Source organism: Rhinopithecus roxellana, chromosome 7, assembly GCF_007565055.1.
Source record: "Rhinopithecus roxellana isolate Shanxi Qingling chromosome 7, ASM756505v1, whole genome shotgun sequence".
In the NCBI taxonomy this organism is placed as follows: Eukaryota; Metazoa; Chordata; class Mammalia; order Primates; family Cercopithecidae; genus Rhinopithecus; species Rhinopithecus roxellana.
Genome location: NC_044555.1, coordinates 62,723,694 through 62,740,379, shown reverse-complemented (window position 1 = coordinate 62,740,379; position 16,686 = coordinate 62,723,694). Strand labels below are relative to the sequence as shown.

The window sequence follows — 16,686 nt, the reverse complement described above, 5'->3', positions numbered from 1 at the left end:
AGGAGCGAAGGCAAAACAATGAAGACAGACTTTTCAACAAATGATGCTGGAACAACTGGACATCCACATACAAAAAAAAATGAATCTAGATATGGCCTTACACCCTTCACAAAAATCTCAAAATGGATCATAGGCCTAAATGTAAAATACAAAACTATAAAACTCCTAGAACATAGGAAAAAATCTACATGACCTCTGATATGGTAATGAGTTTTTAGTTATAACACCAAAAGTATGATTCATGAAAGGATGGGTACGCTTGATTTAATATTATAAACTTCTACTCAGTAAAATACACTGTCAAGAATAGGAGAAGTCAAGCCACAGACTGTAAGAAAATATTTGCAGAAGACATAACATATAAAGTACTATTATCCAAAATATACAAACAAGTCTTAAAACTCAGCAATGAGAGAAAAAAAAAACCTGATTTGAAAATGGACTAAATATGTGGACACCTCACCAAAGAAGATATACAGATGGATACAGATGGCAAATAAACATATGGAAAGCCCAACATCGTATGTCATTAGGGAATTGCAAGTTAAAACAACAATGAGCTGGCACTACACATCTATTAAAATGGCCAGAATACAGAACACTGACAACACCAAATGCTGGCAAGGATGTGCAGCAATAGAAACTCATCCATTGCTGATGGGATTAAAAGTGGTAAGTTACTTTGGAAGACACTTTGTCAATTTCTTGCAAAACTAAACATAAAGTAGTCCTCCTTTAACCATGGGGAATACATTCCAAGACCCCATAGGATGCCTGAAATCTTGGATAGTACCAACTCCTATATATGCTGTTTTTTGATCTGACAACCTAGATGGCTACTTAGTGACTAATGGGCGAAAGGCATATACGGCATGGATACACTGGATAAAGGGATGATTCATGTCTTAGGCAGAATGTGGTAGGCTGGTGCGAGATTTCATCATGTAAAATGGCACAAAATTTAAAACTTATGACATTTATTTCTGGAATTTTCCATTTAACATTTTCAGACCATAGCTGACCTTTGGTAACTGGAAATGTAGAAAGTGAAACCATGGATGGGAAGGGGGACTACTATATTCTCACCATATGATCCAGCAATTGAGCTCCTTTGTATTCAAATGAATTGAAAATCTATGTTCACATAAAATACTGCACACAGATATTTATAATAGCTTTATTTATAATTACTACAACTTGGAAGCAACCAAGATATTTCTTAGTAGGTGAATGAATAAACTGTGGTACATCCAATGGAGTATTACTAAGCACTAAAAAGAAATAAGCTATTAAACCATGAAAAAACATGGAGGAAGCTTACAAGAACATTACTAGGTGAAATAAACCAATATGAAAAAGCTGCATATTTTATAATTCCAGCTATATGACATTTTGAAAAAGGAAAAACTATGGAGACAGTAGAAGGATCAGTGGCTTCCAGGGGCTGGAAGGAAGGGTAGTTGAAAAGGCAGAACACAGAGAATTTGGGGGGTAGTGAAACTATATCATACCATAATATTAATACAATAGTGGATATGTTATACATTTGTCCAAATCCATAAAATGTACAATACCAGGAGTGAGCCATAATATAAACAATTAGCTTTAGGTGATAATGATATGTCAATGGAGGTTCATGAACTGCAACAAATGTACCACTGTGGTACAGGATGTCCTGATAGTGTAGGACGTTGTGTATGTGAGGAGGGGGTATGTGAGAACTGTCTGTACTTTCCTTGTAATTTTTCCGTGAACCTAACACTGCTCTAAAAACTAAAGTTTTTTTTTTTTTGAGACGGAGTCTCACTCTGTCGCCCAGGCTGGAGTGCAGTGGCCGGATCTCAGCTCACTGCAAGCTCCGCCTCCCGGGTTTACGCCATTCTCCTGCCTCAGCCTCCCGAGTAGCTGGGACTACAAGCGCCCGCCACCTCGCCCGGCTAATTTTTTGTATTTTTTAGTAGAGACGGGGTTTCACCGGGTTAGCCAGGATGGTTTCGATCTCCTGACCTCGTGATCCGCCCGTCTGGGCCTCCCAAAGTGCTGGGATTATAGGCTTGAGCCACCGCGCCCGGCCAAAACTAAAGCTTTTATTTTTTTTTTTTTTTTTTTTTTTGAGACGGAGTCTCGCTCTGTCGCCCGGGCTGGAGTGCAGTGGCCGGATCTCAGCTCACTGCAAGCTCCGCCTCCCGGGTTTACGCCATTCTCCTGCCTCAGCCTCCCGAGTAGCTGGGACTACAGGCGCCCACCACCTCGCCCGGCTAGATTTTTGTATTTTTTTAGTAGAGACGGGGTTTCACCATGTTAGCCAGGATGGTCTCGATCTCCTGACCTCGTGATCCGCCCGTCTCGGCCTCCCAAAGTGCTGGGATTACAGGCTTGAGCCACCGCGCCCGGCCTAAAGCTTTTAAATTTAAAAACAAAGCAAAGGAATGACCCCTTCTCTTCCCTTAAAATGTTGTGATTCATTCCTAGAGTTTCCTGTTTACCCATACCTATCCCATGAATTCTACCTGGAGTATCAAATAATCATCTCAAACTCAACACGGCCAGTACGTAGTTCTTGATCTTCCCACTCAGAAATTTCTCCTCTTGCAATCTTCCCACCATTCCCATAATCCTTCTTGCTTATCTGACTCTATGCCTTATTATTCTCCCCTTCTCATTCATGCTACTCCAGCCGCAAAAACTATTTTGCTGTTTTTAGCTAAAAGGTCTCAAAAAGAACCCACCTCCAGACTTTTACAATTGCTGTTCCCTGTGCTTAGGAAGCTCTTCCTCCAAATAAATGGTTTTCTTATCTTCTACAAGTCCTTGCTGACAGTGAAGTCTTCCCTGATTACCTCCCTCCAACCAACATGCTCTATTCACCTATAGATGAATACCTATGGGTCCCCCCATTCACCTTCCCTGCTTTGTATTTCTCCAAAGAATGCAGCGCCATGTCACTTAACATATATGTATATTTATGCATATATATGTATACAAAATTATATATATCTCACATTTCTTTTTTTTTTTTTTTTGAGACGGAGTCTCGCTCTGTAGCCCAGGCTGGAGTGCAGTGACCGGATCCCAGCTCACTGCAAGCTCCTCCTCCCGGGTTTATGCCATTCTCCTGCCTCAGCCTCCCGAGGAGCTGGGACTACAGGCGCCCACCACCACGCCCGGCTAATTTTTTGTATGGTTTTTAGTAGAGACGGGGTTTCACCGTGTTAGCCAGGATGGTCTCGATCTCCTGACCTTGTGATCCGCCCGTCTCGGCCTCCCAAAGTGCTGGGATTACAGACTTGAGCCACTGCGCCCGGCCTAATATCTCACATTTCTTATATTTTACTCATTTACTTTATTATCTGCCTCCCTCAAATACGATGCAAGCGCCTCAAAGGCAGATATTTCTAATAAAATACAACTGTTTTATATACTGCTGTATCCTCAGTGTTTAGAAGAATGCATGGCCATTGACAATCATACAAATACTTGTTGAATAACTGAATGAAAATCACATGAAACGTATGATATGGCAGTCTTACGGCAAGGGCTAGGGCAATAACATTACAACACAGCATGTCTAGACTTAATTTCAAAAAATAATTATTCGAGCTAAGTTGAAGAAAAATACACTTGTAGCCATTAGTGGTAGCTGGAACAGTTGAAATTATTGATTTATTTGCTAGCATTATTAAACTTGAAAAATCCATTTTACTTAAGAGTTCAAGACTACTTAAGTTCCACTGAAGAACAGTAGTGTGCAAACAAACCTTCCTTAAAGAGAGGTCTTTCAGCTTCTCCCACTTCCAGCTTCAAATCTGCTTTTTTTCACTCTTTTCTCCTCTCTCTCTCTTTTTCTTTTTCTTTTTTTTTTTTTTTTTTTTTTTTTTTTTTTTTTTTTTTTTTTTTTTTTTGAGACGGAGTCTCGCTCTGTCACCCAGGCTGGAGTGCAGTGGCCAGATCTCAGCTCACTGCAAGCTCCACCTCCCGGGTTCACGCCCTTCTCCTGCCTCAGCCTCCCGAGTAGCTGGGACTACAGGCACCGCCACCTCGCCCGGCTAGTGTTTTGTATTTTTTAGTAGAGACGGGGTTTCACTGTGTTAGCCAGGATGGTCTCGATCTCCTGACCTTGTGATCCGCCCGTCTCGGCCTCCCAAAGTGCTGGGATTACAGGCTTGAGCCACCACGCCCGGCCTTCTCCTCTCTTTTTATGGTACCCACTAATTCCATTCTCTCCTGCTCTCCTGCTCCAGTACTGTATTCCATCAATTATATGTTCATAACATTACACATTCAATCACTCCTTGACTCCAGCAGGCTTTTCACCTCTCTTTTACATATTCCCATTTTCTTGAACTCTAAAAATCTTCAAACTCCAGTCTTTTTCTTCTATTCTCCTTTCACCAACAATTTACCAATAAAACTTTTATTTTCAGTGCTTCCATATTCTGCCCACCATTGCTGAAGAGATGACTCTTAACCAGGGAATTTTTTCATGCCTAGATCCCAAACCCTGAAATCCAGATTTATGAGTCAATACTGTGGGGAGGGGCACTAAACTTAAGTGTATTGTTTGAAACAGCTCCCTATGACAGTCTGATGCACACACCAGATTAAGAACCATTACCTCTATGTCTGAGCATGGTGGCTCACGCCTGTAACCGCACCACTTTGGGAGGCTGAGGTGGTAAGATCACTTGAGCCCAGGTTTGAGACCAGCCTGGGCAATATAGTAAGACCTCATCTCAAAAAAACATTTTTAATTTAAAAATTAGCTGGGCATAGTGGCACACACTTGTTGTCTCAGCTACTCAGGAAGCTGAGGTGGGAGGATTGCTTGAGCCCAGGAGGTTGAGGCTTCAGTGAGCCGTGTTTGTGCCACTACACTCTGGTCTGGGCATGAGAAAGGCCCTGTCTCAAAGAACAAACAAACAAAGAAAAGCCATTACCTCAAACACCTGTGATATGTTCTCCTGGTCATAATAATGATAATATAATACTAACTGAGAAGTATAATTAAACCAACAATCTGCACCTGAAACACACCAAAAACAAAAGAAAACCTTGTGGTCATGAAATCCAAGCATCTTCCTCAGTCGTCTCCTCTCCACATTTTAGAGGACACTCTAAACTCCAGTCTTAAAAGCACTACCGGCCGGGCGTGGTAACTCACGCCTGTAATCCCAGCACTTTGGGAGGCTGAGACGGGCAGAGGTCAGGAGACCGAGACCATCCTGACTAATATGGTGAAACCCCATCTCTACTGAAAATACAAAAAAAATTAGCCGGGCATGGTGGTGGGCACCTGTAGTCCCAGCTACTCAGGAGGCTGAGGCAGGAGAATGGCGTGAACCCGGGAGGCGGAGTTTGCAGTGAGCCGAGATCACACCACTGCACTCTAGCCTGGGCAACAGAGCGAGACTCTGTCTCAATTTAAACAAACAAACAAACAAAAAGCACTACCAGCTTCAAGTGCACTCTGTTCTTAATTTTTATAAATTTTTGGTCTTTTGGTCTCCTCTCCCTTCCTCTCCACCAACTTGTCTGAATGCCATATAGATAAATGCCACTCAATGTTTTCCCAGGGACAGTAGAATTGCCATCATTTATGAACTTATTAGAAATGGAAATTCTTAGATTCTATCCTAGACATCACAAACTTTGGGTACGGGGTCCAGAAATCTATGCATCTTGTGATTATTGTACATGCTGAAGTTTGAGAACCACTGTGCTAAGCAACCTGTTGGAAATACATGGGAGTTATCTACAAATACAGAACTGGAGCTCAGACAGGGTGGGAAACATCAATACATCCACATTCTGAAGTTAACTGCTACTGAAATAATGGGAGCACACAAGAAACAGCAGACATAAATAACAACAGCTAACATGTTTAGAGCACTTCTATGTGCTACACATTATAAGCTGTTAACAGTCATGCATCACTTAACAACTGGGATATGGTCTGAGAAATGCCTCTTTAGGTGACTTCGTCGTTGTATCAACATCACAGAGTGTACTTACACATACCTGGATGGTATAGCTTACTATATACCTAGACAATATGGTATACCCTATTATTATTCCTAGGCTACAATCCTGTACAGCATGTTACTGTACTGAAGAGACAACTGTGACACAATGATGTCTGTGTATCTAAACACAGAAAATGTACAGTAAAAATAGGTATAAAAGATAAAAAATGGTACACCTGTATAGGGCACTTACCATGAATAGAGCCTGCAGGACTGAAAGCTGCTCTGGGTAAGTCAGTGCGTGAGTGGTAAGTGGATGTGAAGGCCTAGGACATTTACTGTACACTACTGTAGTCTTTATAAACACTCTCCACATAGGCTACACCAAACATATAAAAAATGTAATTCTTTCTTCAATAATAAATTAACTTTAGCTTATTATAACTTTTTTACTACATAAATTTGTTAATATTTTAAACTTTTTGACTCTTTTGTAATAATACTGAACTTAAAACATACACTGGACAGTTGTACACAAACATTTTCTTTCTTTATATCCTTATTCTGTAAGTTTTTATCTATTTAATTTTTTTAACTTTTTAAACATTTTTATTAAAAACTAAGACACAAACATACACATTAGCCTAGACCTACACAGTCTAGGATCATCAATATCACTCTTCCACTTTCACATCTTGTTCCACTGGAAGGTTTTCAGGGGCAATAACATGTGTGGAGACATCATCCCCTATGATAACAATGCCTTCTTCTTGCCTTCCTGAAGGACCGGTCTGAGGCTGTTTTACAGTTAACTTTATATAAGTAGAAGGAGTATACTCTAAAATAATAATTAAAAAGTATAGTATAGTAAATAAACCATTAGCATAGTTATTTAATATTATTATCAAGTGTTATATACTGTAATGCACTGCACTGTGACATTACAAAGGCTACAAAGTCACCAGGTTTTTCAGCTCCATTATAATCTTATGGGAACCATCATCATGCATGTTGTCCATAGTTGACCAAAATGCAATTATGCATCACATCACTATATACCTGATCTTAATTATCAGGTAAGTATTATAATTATCATTTTCACAAGTGAGGAAACTAATGCTTAGAAAGAAGAGTTTAAATTCTTGTCTTGCCTCCAATTTTCGATTCCTCCAATTTCCATGCCCTTGACTATTGTGCATACACTGAGAAAAAGAGTTTTGAACAGAACCCTAAGAAGACTGTGGAGGTGACTGAGGTTAACTGGTCAAAGAATTAGAGGAAAAAAATCAGAAATATGAGGAGGAAGTCTAAGTGAGGAATGTTTTAAGAAGGAAGGCATAATCACAATGGTTGGTTTCAAATATTTTTTCATTCAGTAGGTCCACAGATGATGCAGAACTTTAAAAAAAGTTTTATGGATGCTACTCTTCCTCCCCGAGTTTTGAGTTTTGGTCAAAAAAACAGGGACGCCTGTAATCCCAGCACTTTGGGAGGCCGAGGCGGGCAGATCCCAAGGTCAGGAGATCGGGACCATCCTGGCTAGCTAACACGGTGAAACCCCGTCTCTACTAAAAATACAAAAAATTAGCCGGGTGTGGTGGCGGGCGCCTGTAGTCCCAGCTACTCAGGAGGCTGAGGCAGGAGAATGGCGTGAACCCGGGAGGTGGAGCTTGCAGTGAGCTGAGATTGCACCACTGCACTCCAGCCTGGGCGACAGAGCGAGACTCCGCCTCAAAAAAAATAAAAAATAAAAAATAAAACAGGGACTAACTTGAAGTGTGTTGGGAACAATGACTAATGTTATTTTTAAAAGTGAAATTTTTAAAAAGTGCTTTTGCATTTAGATGAATAAGGGAAAAATGAAGAAAAATAAGGGTTACTAATGGTCATAGTTCTCTGTCTGCTTTACATGCACAGAAGGCTAGACTAAGCAGGTAGCCAATCCTGACTTATTTTTAAACTATAAGTGATTATTTGCTCACGGTATTTTCTCAAATACATAAATCCACTCAGGAGAAGAAGGCTGGAGGTGAGGAGCAGGGGGAAGATAATTCCTGTTAGGAGCCAGAGGTAACTGGAAGGCCAGTGATCCTGGTGGAGTTAAGAGAGATATCAAAGGCAGGTTGGCAGAAATGGTTAGACCAAGCCTATCAGGGAACTGTAACATGAAGAGACCCATTAGCCAAAGGCTGAAAATACTTTAAGATTTTAAAAGATGCCGGGCGCGGTGGCTCAAGCCTGTAATCCCAGCACTTTGGGAGGCCGAGACGGGCGGATCACGAGGTCAGGAGATCAAGACCATCCTGGCTAACATGGTGAAACCCCGTCTCTACTAAAAATACAAAAAACTTGCCGGGCGACCTGGCGGGCGCCTGTAGTCCCAGCTACTCGGGAGGCTGAGGCAGGAGAATGGCGTGAACCCGGGAGGCGGAGCTTGCAGTGAGCTGAGATCCGGCCACTGCACTCCAGCCTGGGCGACAGAGCGAGACTCCGTCTCAAAAAAAAAAAAAAAAAAAAAAAAAAAAAAAAAAAAAGATTTAAAAGGAGTATAATACAACTGGTTAGGTTACAGCTTTTCTTAGTTATATCACCCTTCAGAGAATACCATCTGGCAACTTGATTCATTTGCAGTACTTCCTAAATTCCAGCAGCAACCTATTTGTGTCTTTCTACAAATAGTTAACTTCACTAGTTTTAGTATCAGAAATTGGCCTTTTGAAAAACTTCACCTTTTTCTGATCCGTATTTTCCCTTTATCTGTAGAGTTTTTGCACCTCTTTTTAGAAGGATAAACTATGACTAATACATGAGAACATATTTCCACACTCAGTGCTTATCCATATTCCAAATAATGCTGCTCAAATATTAAATACAATTTCAGAATTCTGAATTTCTTGTATTATCCCATGAACTTTACGCAATATGAATTACTATCTTTCTTTTCTTTTCTTTTCTTTGTTTTTCTGAGACGGAGTCTCGTTCTGTTGCCCAGGCTGGAGTGTAGTGGCGCGATCTCGGCTCACTGCAAGCTCCACCTCCCGGGTTCACACCATTCTCCTGCCTCAGCCACCCGAGTAGCTGGGACTACAGACGCCCACCACCACGCCCGGCTAATTTTTTTGTATTCTTAGTAGAGACGCGGTTTCACCGTGTTAGCCAGGATGGTCTCGATCTCCTGGCCTCGTGATCTGCCCGCCTCGGCCTCCCAAAGTGCTGGGATTACAGGAGTGAGCCACTGCGCCCAGCCTATGAATTACTACCTTTCTAACAGCATTTATTAATATATATCTGTAAATGAGTTTATTAGGTGCTTACCACATGCCAGGCAGCTCTAGGTATAAGGGTAACATAGAAGACTGAGGGTCTAGTAGCAATGGAGAAAAAAGGCAAGTGATATAAATTTAACAGAAAAAGGTGTGATTAATTCACTCTGGAGTAGATGGCAAAATTTTTCGAGAAGTGAATTAGGCTAAGTCTAGAAGGATGAATAGGAGTTCATCAGGCACTAGAAAAGAGAAAAGGCATCCCTAACACTCCCCGCCCCCCACCTGCCCCAAATTTGGGAAAATAGAAAAAGAAAGAATAACCTAACAAAACCAGAAGAAATCCTGTTCACCTCATGCCTGGGGTTGGTGCAGGGGTAGGGGTTAGGGGGGTAATTGTGTTTTTAAGTATACTTCAGAAAGTAAACATTTATAAAACAGGATTTACAATCAAGGGAAAGGGGTGGAGGAGGAGGAAGTTCAGTTTATTTTGTTGTATTAACTTAAAACAAATGAGGAAAAATATCAACATCTATGCTTGGGAACACATATACTATCTTTCATAAAAGTCCCTAAGTTTGAAAATGAAAGCATATGGAACTTTATCCAATATTATAACATTTGCCCTAGTGTTTTGTATCCTTAATATTATTTTCAAAGGTTCTAAAGTGAGTCGGCCCAAGACCTTGACAGCACATCCACACACATGCCCAATAATCCACTCTTGATTGAAACAATCAACAGTAGCCTAACCAACTTTTCACTTACCCTGACTTGGACACCTTCGCATCCTTCAAAGTCTGGCTTTATAGTATGACCATCAACAGACAAATAATTAAGCTCTAAGTTTTGTCACTCCACCTCTTCATCCTTTCATTCAATTATTTCCTCTCAAATTCCATTAGCTTCGCTTTTCTCCTAAAGGGACTCGTAGAAAATACATGCACAGCACAATCACAAAAACCAGTGGCTGGAGCCAGAGTCCAAACGCGCAAACACTAATTTCCAGTCATATCCCTCTTGGGGCTGTTCCTACCAATGATCAAATTCAGCGGACCAGGAAGAAGGAAAAAGCTGAAGCAGGAAGACTCTTCTCTTCCTTCCACTTCCCCCCACGCCGCCTCCCCCTCCCCGCGCTCTCCCGTCCCCCAGGGCCGCACCGCGACCGACCTCGCACGCACCCCCTCCCACTGTCACCCGTCACTGCCTACAAAACAGTCATAGCCTTTGTTAAAATGTCCACGGGCACAATGGACCAGAAGAGGGACACATTCCCGGGGGTGGGTAAAGGAAAGTCACACGAATGCCACGCCCTCCTTGGGACTAGCCCGGGCCGACAGCCCACCGCCTCCAAATCCTTTCCCCTCCGACGGGGAATGTTTCTAGCAACTCCGCACCAGAGAAAGCAGCGCTGGAGGAGGGGATGAGCCTGGGACGTCCCTCAGGGGCACCAAGCAGGGGACTGAACTTGAAGCTGGGACACCCTCCAGCACCGTTGGCAAGCCTCGCGGTCCTGCCCAGCCTGTGTGCGGACTTCCAGCCTCTGAATCCCATTCCTTCAATATTTTTCTCGTCATACCCACCCTCACCCACTCCCGCTACCACGCACTCCGCTCCCCACGCGGCCCTGGCCGGACGCCCACAGGCAGCGTCGCTACCAACGCTACCGTACATCTGACGGGTTTCTCCTCGCAGAACCGAAGTCACCCCCACACGCCCCGATCCTTCCTGGGGCGCTTCGCCCCGATCACGTTTCCCCAGCTAGGAACCCAGCGCGGCCACCACACTCACAGCGGGTCCGGCTCCGCTACTCGGCGTTCTGCGATCCGCACGTCGCGCCTGCGCGCTCCTATTTCTGCGGAGCCTAGCCGGAGCCAGGAACCGCGAGCGGACTGGAAGGGAGGTGGAAAGAGGCGGGGGCTGGGCTGGGGCGGGGTTAGGAGAGAAGGGGTGGGAACGAGCTGGGGCGGAGGGTGGGAAACGAGGGGCGGATCCTCCACCGCTTCTGCTGGGAAGAACCAGCGCTCAGGGCATCCTGCTGGAGCTTTCCACTCTTGGGGTTTATTTATAACACATACAGAAAAGCCGTCGAGACCCGTCTGTGCACTCCCACACGCACTATGGAGAAAGCCTGGCTCGGCGCGGGCCCAAGTAGTCAGCCCTCGGGCCGCCACGTCTCTCCTTCTAGCTACCGCGAGTCCCCGCCAGCCTTTTTCTCTTTCGCATACATACCTCACCACACATTATTCCTTTTCCTAGTAGTTTCTCCTCATCGCGTACTCTTCAGCCCTGGTGAAGTGAGGGGCATAAGGATTTCTCATCCACAGACCGCCTGTGTAGGGCATCCTAGTTAATATACCTCTTTGCTATGTGTGAGCCCAGATCGTGGTTGGTGACTATTCGACCATTGCCCACTGTTAAAGCTCAGAGAATTGCCCTTTCCTTGAGGAATAATTCCCTTGCCACTGTTTCCGGACAACTCTTGGTGACAACTATCTGCTTTTTCTTAAAAAAAAAAAAAAAAAAAAAAAAAAAAAAAAAAAAAAAGTCTTGTACAAACTTACCCAAATATCTTGGGAAGAAAACCCATCTTTCACCTCGTTTTTTAGGTAGAACTAGAGCTATCTTAGAACTTGAACCTTAGAATTCTACAGGCCCCTCTAAGAAACAGAATAAAAGGCTTTTGCTATTGTGTAAACTTTGACCTAATGCTTGGAGGTTTTCTGGCATTTTGCATCATAAGGAGCCTAGCTTGATTATTATTCCATGCTGCATGCGTGCTTGGTTTTAAGTTGTATGCTTTTCTGTTTACAGTCTGCTCAGCTGTGGCATCTCACATGCCTTCAGATCAGCTATTAAAATAAACACACACCTGAGTGAATCCAAAGTGAACTGGGCTGTGGGCCTGAAGTGATTTATTCCAAACTAACTTCCCCTTCTTTTTACTTTAATTGTGATGGAATTAAGAAACATTTGGCTTATTAAGAATAAACGAATTGCCACAGGACCACACCAATAGTCTCTCCCAGCAAGTATTTTAACTGTGATGGGGACATTTTATGGGAGACTTTGGTAATTGCCCTTAAAGATCTGAATATCCTGAAATTCTTCCATTTAACCTTTCTTGTCTTCCATTCATATATTTTACAAATCAGATTTTCTAGAACTCATTTCTATCTTGCACTTGTCAAATAAGCCTAGGGAGGATGTAGAGAGATCTGTTGCCAAAAGGAGATTGGTAATGTAGACACAAATTTTGCACGATTAATAGATCTGTAAGTGCCTGGAAGCAGGACTTTGTCCTATTCATTTCACTAGTAAAATATTTCACATACAGGTTCTTAAAAAAACAAAAAATGGGCCGGGCGCGGTGGCTCAAGCCTGTAATCCCAGCACTTTGGGAGGCCGAGACGGGCGGATCACGAGGTCAGGAGATCGAGACCATCCTGGCTAACACGGTGAAACCCCGTCTCTACTAAAAACTACAAAAAACTAGCCGGGCGACGTGGCGGCGCCTGTAGTCCCAGCTACCCGGGAGGCTGAGACAGGAGAATGGCGTGAACCCGGGAGGCGGAGCTTGCAGTGAGCTGAGATCCGGCCACAGCACTCCAGCCTGGGTGACAGAGCGAGACTCCGTCTCAAAAAAAAAAATAAAAAATAAAAAAATAAAAATAAAAAATACAAAAAACTAGCCGGGCGACGTGGCGGCGCCTGTAGTCCCAGCTACCCGGGAGGCTGAGACAGGAGAATGGCGTGAACCCGGGAGGCGGAGCTTGCAGTGAGCTGAGATCCGGCCACAGCACTCCAGCCTGGGTGACAGAGCGAGACTCCGTCTCAAAAAAAAAAATAAAAATACAAAATACAAAAAACTAGCCGGGCGAGGTGGCGGCGCCTGTAGTCCCAGCTACCCGGGAGGCTGAGACAGGAGAATGGCGTGAACCCAGGAGGCGGAGCTTGCAGTGAGCTGAGTTCTGGCCACTGCACTCCAGCCTGGGTGACAGAGCGAGACTCCGTCTCAAAAAAAAAAAAAAAAAAAAAAATGCTGGGTTAATAAAAGTAAGATTTGCATCCTTAATAGATGTGTATATGTGTTGTTTTTTTTTTTTTTTTTAACTTTTCACTTGATTATTTTTTTCTTTTTTGTCTAAATTTTTCAGGATATTTTGGTTGAAATGACAAGAACTAGATTGAAGTAGATTGGGCAAAAAGAGGAAGTTATTGTGTAACCCAAGTTGTGAAAGGGTAGTTCTATGATTGGCCATAGGATTAAATGGAACCAGCAACAGGAATGCTTCAAATTCCAGCTCAGGCTCTCAATCCAGACAGGGTCATTCTAACAGAACATCTCAAAGTCATTTTCTGCTGGTTTGGCACCGTAGCCTCTTACAAGTTGCTCACACCTACCAAGTTGCTACCAGACAGAAAGTGTCTCTCTTCTCTCACTTCCAGTTTTTAAAGCAACAGTTAAAGCATCTGATTGGGTAGGATTGAGTACCATAACCACTCCTGAAAAGAAAATGCATATGTGACACAAGAATGGGACCCAAGTATAACCACATGGTTAAAGAAAAAAAAAATAAAGAGAAAAATTCCTAAATGAAAACAAACAGTAAGAGGGAGATGCCATTTTCAGAAGAGACAGGCATTGGACAGACAAAAAAAAAAAAAAAAAAAAAAAAAGTCCACAATAGAACATCTGTATTTAAGGAATGCAGCCTTGGAATTATCTTTGACCCCTCTTTCTCTCCCTCTCCCTGCCTCCCCAAATATTCAAGTATTAACAAAGCTGGTTAACGGTGTCTATGTATTAGTTTTCTGTGGCTGCTCTACAAAAATTACCACAAACTTCATGGCTTAAAACAACACAAATTTATCATATGGCCCTGGAGGAAGTCTGACAAGAGTCACACTGGACTAAAATCAAGGTGTTAGCAGAGTTGAGTTCCTTTATGAAAACTTTTTGGGAGAATCTTTTTTCTTGCCTTTTCCACATTCTAGAGACTTCCCACATTCCTTCATTCCCGGCTCTATTCCATTTTCAAAGCCAACAATAATATTACTCTGACACACTGACACTTCTGCCTACCTCTTCCACATGTAAGGACCTTTCTGATTATATTGGGCACATTAAGATAATCTGAAACAGTCTCCCTATCTGAAGGTCAAATGATTAGCAGCCTTAATTATATCTGTAACTTTAATTCCCTTTTGCCATGTAACATATTTTCACAGGTTTTGGGTATTGGCACGGGGATATCTTTTGGGGCACATTAATATCCCTACTACAGTCTTTCTTTTCATAAAAGTAACAAAGCCTAAGCCACTGGTTTTCAAACTGAAACACTTGTAAAAAAAAATACTGATATCTGGATCCTACCCCCAGATATTATTATTTAATTGACCTGGAGTCCCTTGGCCCCTCTAAACACACACAGAATGAATTGGATCAGGGTGGAGCATCTCTGACCCATTCTGGGCCAGAGAACTTCCCTGGGGATTTAGAATAGCGGCAGGGAATTGGTAACACTGGGTGTCTGAAGCTATAATGTGTCAATTTAGGAACTATAACATAAGGAGAATCTTAGGAAAACGAATCTGGATTGGATGGAAGAGGAGAGAGACAGAAAGAGGTAGACACAGTGGAGCTGAGCCTGGATCCTCAATGGTTGTCTGCCTCATAGTTACAATGGCATTCTTATCATTGGCTTCTATGAGGAACCACTGAATCCTCATAAGAAGGTATCTTATTTTGCTGAAGCTAGCTCAAGTTAGCTTCTCTTGTATACACCGTAAAATATTCTAATTAATATAGGATGAGAGCTTAACTTTCCTCCAATTACCTGTTTCTGATATGTTTTTTGTTAAATAAATAAGGCAGGCTTAAGAACCAGACTTTAGAGTTGGTATTCCAGATCTTCTGTCTACTTCACCAGCATCCATCTCCCAGTTACCCCATATTATTCCACTCCTCCTTTCACTTTATAGTTACTCAAAAGCCCAGAAGAGGCCTCATAAATTATCTCAGCCTCATCTTCATCCAATAGTCCAAGTCTCCCTTAGACACACCAGTTAGGTGTAAATCCGGTTCTCTTCTTGACTTATGTCAAGTCAGTATTAATGACTTGCAAATCAATTCTCTAGCCCTAATCCTTCTCCTGATTTTCAGATCTCTGGTTTCCTGGCTAATGGATTATTCCTCCTCAAGGTATAAGAAATGAAACTCAATTTCTCTTCCAAAATCTGCCTTCCTTCTTGCATTTTATTTTCTTCATAATGAAAATACTATGCACCCCATCAAACACATTAGAAGTGGTAAATCAGGCCGGGCGCGGTGGCTCAAGCCTGTAATCCCAGCACTTTGGGAGGCCGAGACGGGCGGATCACGAGGTCAGGAGATCGAGACCATCCTGGCTAACACGGTGAAACCCCGTCTCTACTAAAAATACAAAAAACTAGCCAGGCGACGTGGCGGCGCCTGTAGTCCCAGCTACTCGGGAGGCTGAGGCAGGAGAATGGCGTGAACCCGGGAGGCGGAGCTTGCAGTGAGCTGAGATCTGGCCACTGCACTCCAGCCTGGGTGACAGAGCGAGACTCCGTCTCAAAAAAAAAAAGAAAGAAAGAAGTGGTAAATCACTCATGACCACTTTTTCTCTATCCTCAGTTTTCTATTCATTCTACCTCCTACATGTTCACATATTAATTCATCTTTCCTGCCTCACTTCAGATATATCACCAATCACCTGAGCTACCACATGGTCTCCCAGCTGGTTTCCCTGTCTTTAGTTTCTCCCAGATCCAGTCCATCCTTACCAGTTCTGCCAGATAGCTTTATACACACAAATGTGATCAAGCCACTGTACTACTTAAAGACATTTCATGACTCCTGTCCACTTTACCATAAAATACAAACTTTTTCAGCACAATCAAATCGTGTTATCTGGCTGCATGGCACCTTTGCAAACTCATTCCCCTACCCATCATATGCACCCTAAGCTGCTAGCTATATTTGCCTTATACTTTCGTGCTGTGAGGACTTTCCTGTTTTCTCTCTCTGGCAGACATGTTCTTACAGATCCAGCTCAAAGACAACCACTATATAAATTCTTCCTGGTGCCATTCAAGGCAAAGTAAATCAGCTATTGACACTCTGCTCGCTATCTCTGTACTTGCATCCCCCTTCTTAAGGCTTATGCCTTAATATATTTATGCCTACATCTTCCTCTTCACTGAGAGATCTCTGCGTGGAGAGACAGACAGTGTAGCTCTAGCGTTAATCACAAAGTATGACGTATACTGGGTTGGAAAAAAATCTTATGAAAAAAGAACAAAAGGAAGGAAGAAGAAGACTCCATGCTGTCTTGTGCTCATGAATTGCCAATGCTTTTTAAAATCCCTTGTGTTACTAATGATTTCACCAACTTCCAATTCAATAGTTTATGCCAAACACCCATTTGAAGACT

At 42.7% G+C, this 16,686-nt stretch overlaps 1 protein-coding gene across 1 annotated transcript in view; it reads right to left on the bottom strand.

The window, feature by feature from the left end:
* The window catches only part of PRRG1 (proline rich and Gla domain 1), a 108,251-nt gene extending 97,113 nt beyond the window's left edge, over window positions 1-11,138 (bottom strand). Inside the window, exon 1 of the mRNA XM_030933527.1 lies at window positions 11,018-11,138. The gene's annotated coding sequence lies outside the window, so the exon portion shown is untranslated. The remainder of the gene's footprint in view (window positions 1-11,017) is intronic.
* Between the last annotated feature and the right edge of the window lie 5,548 nt (window positions 11,139-16,686).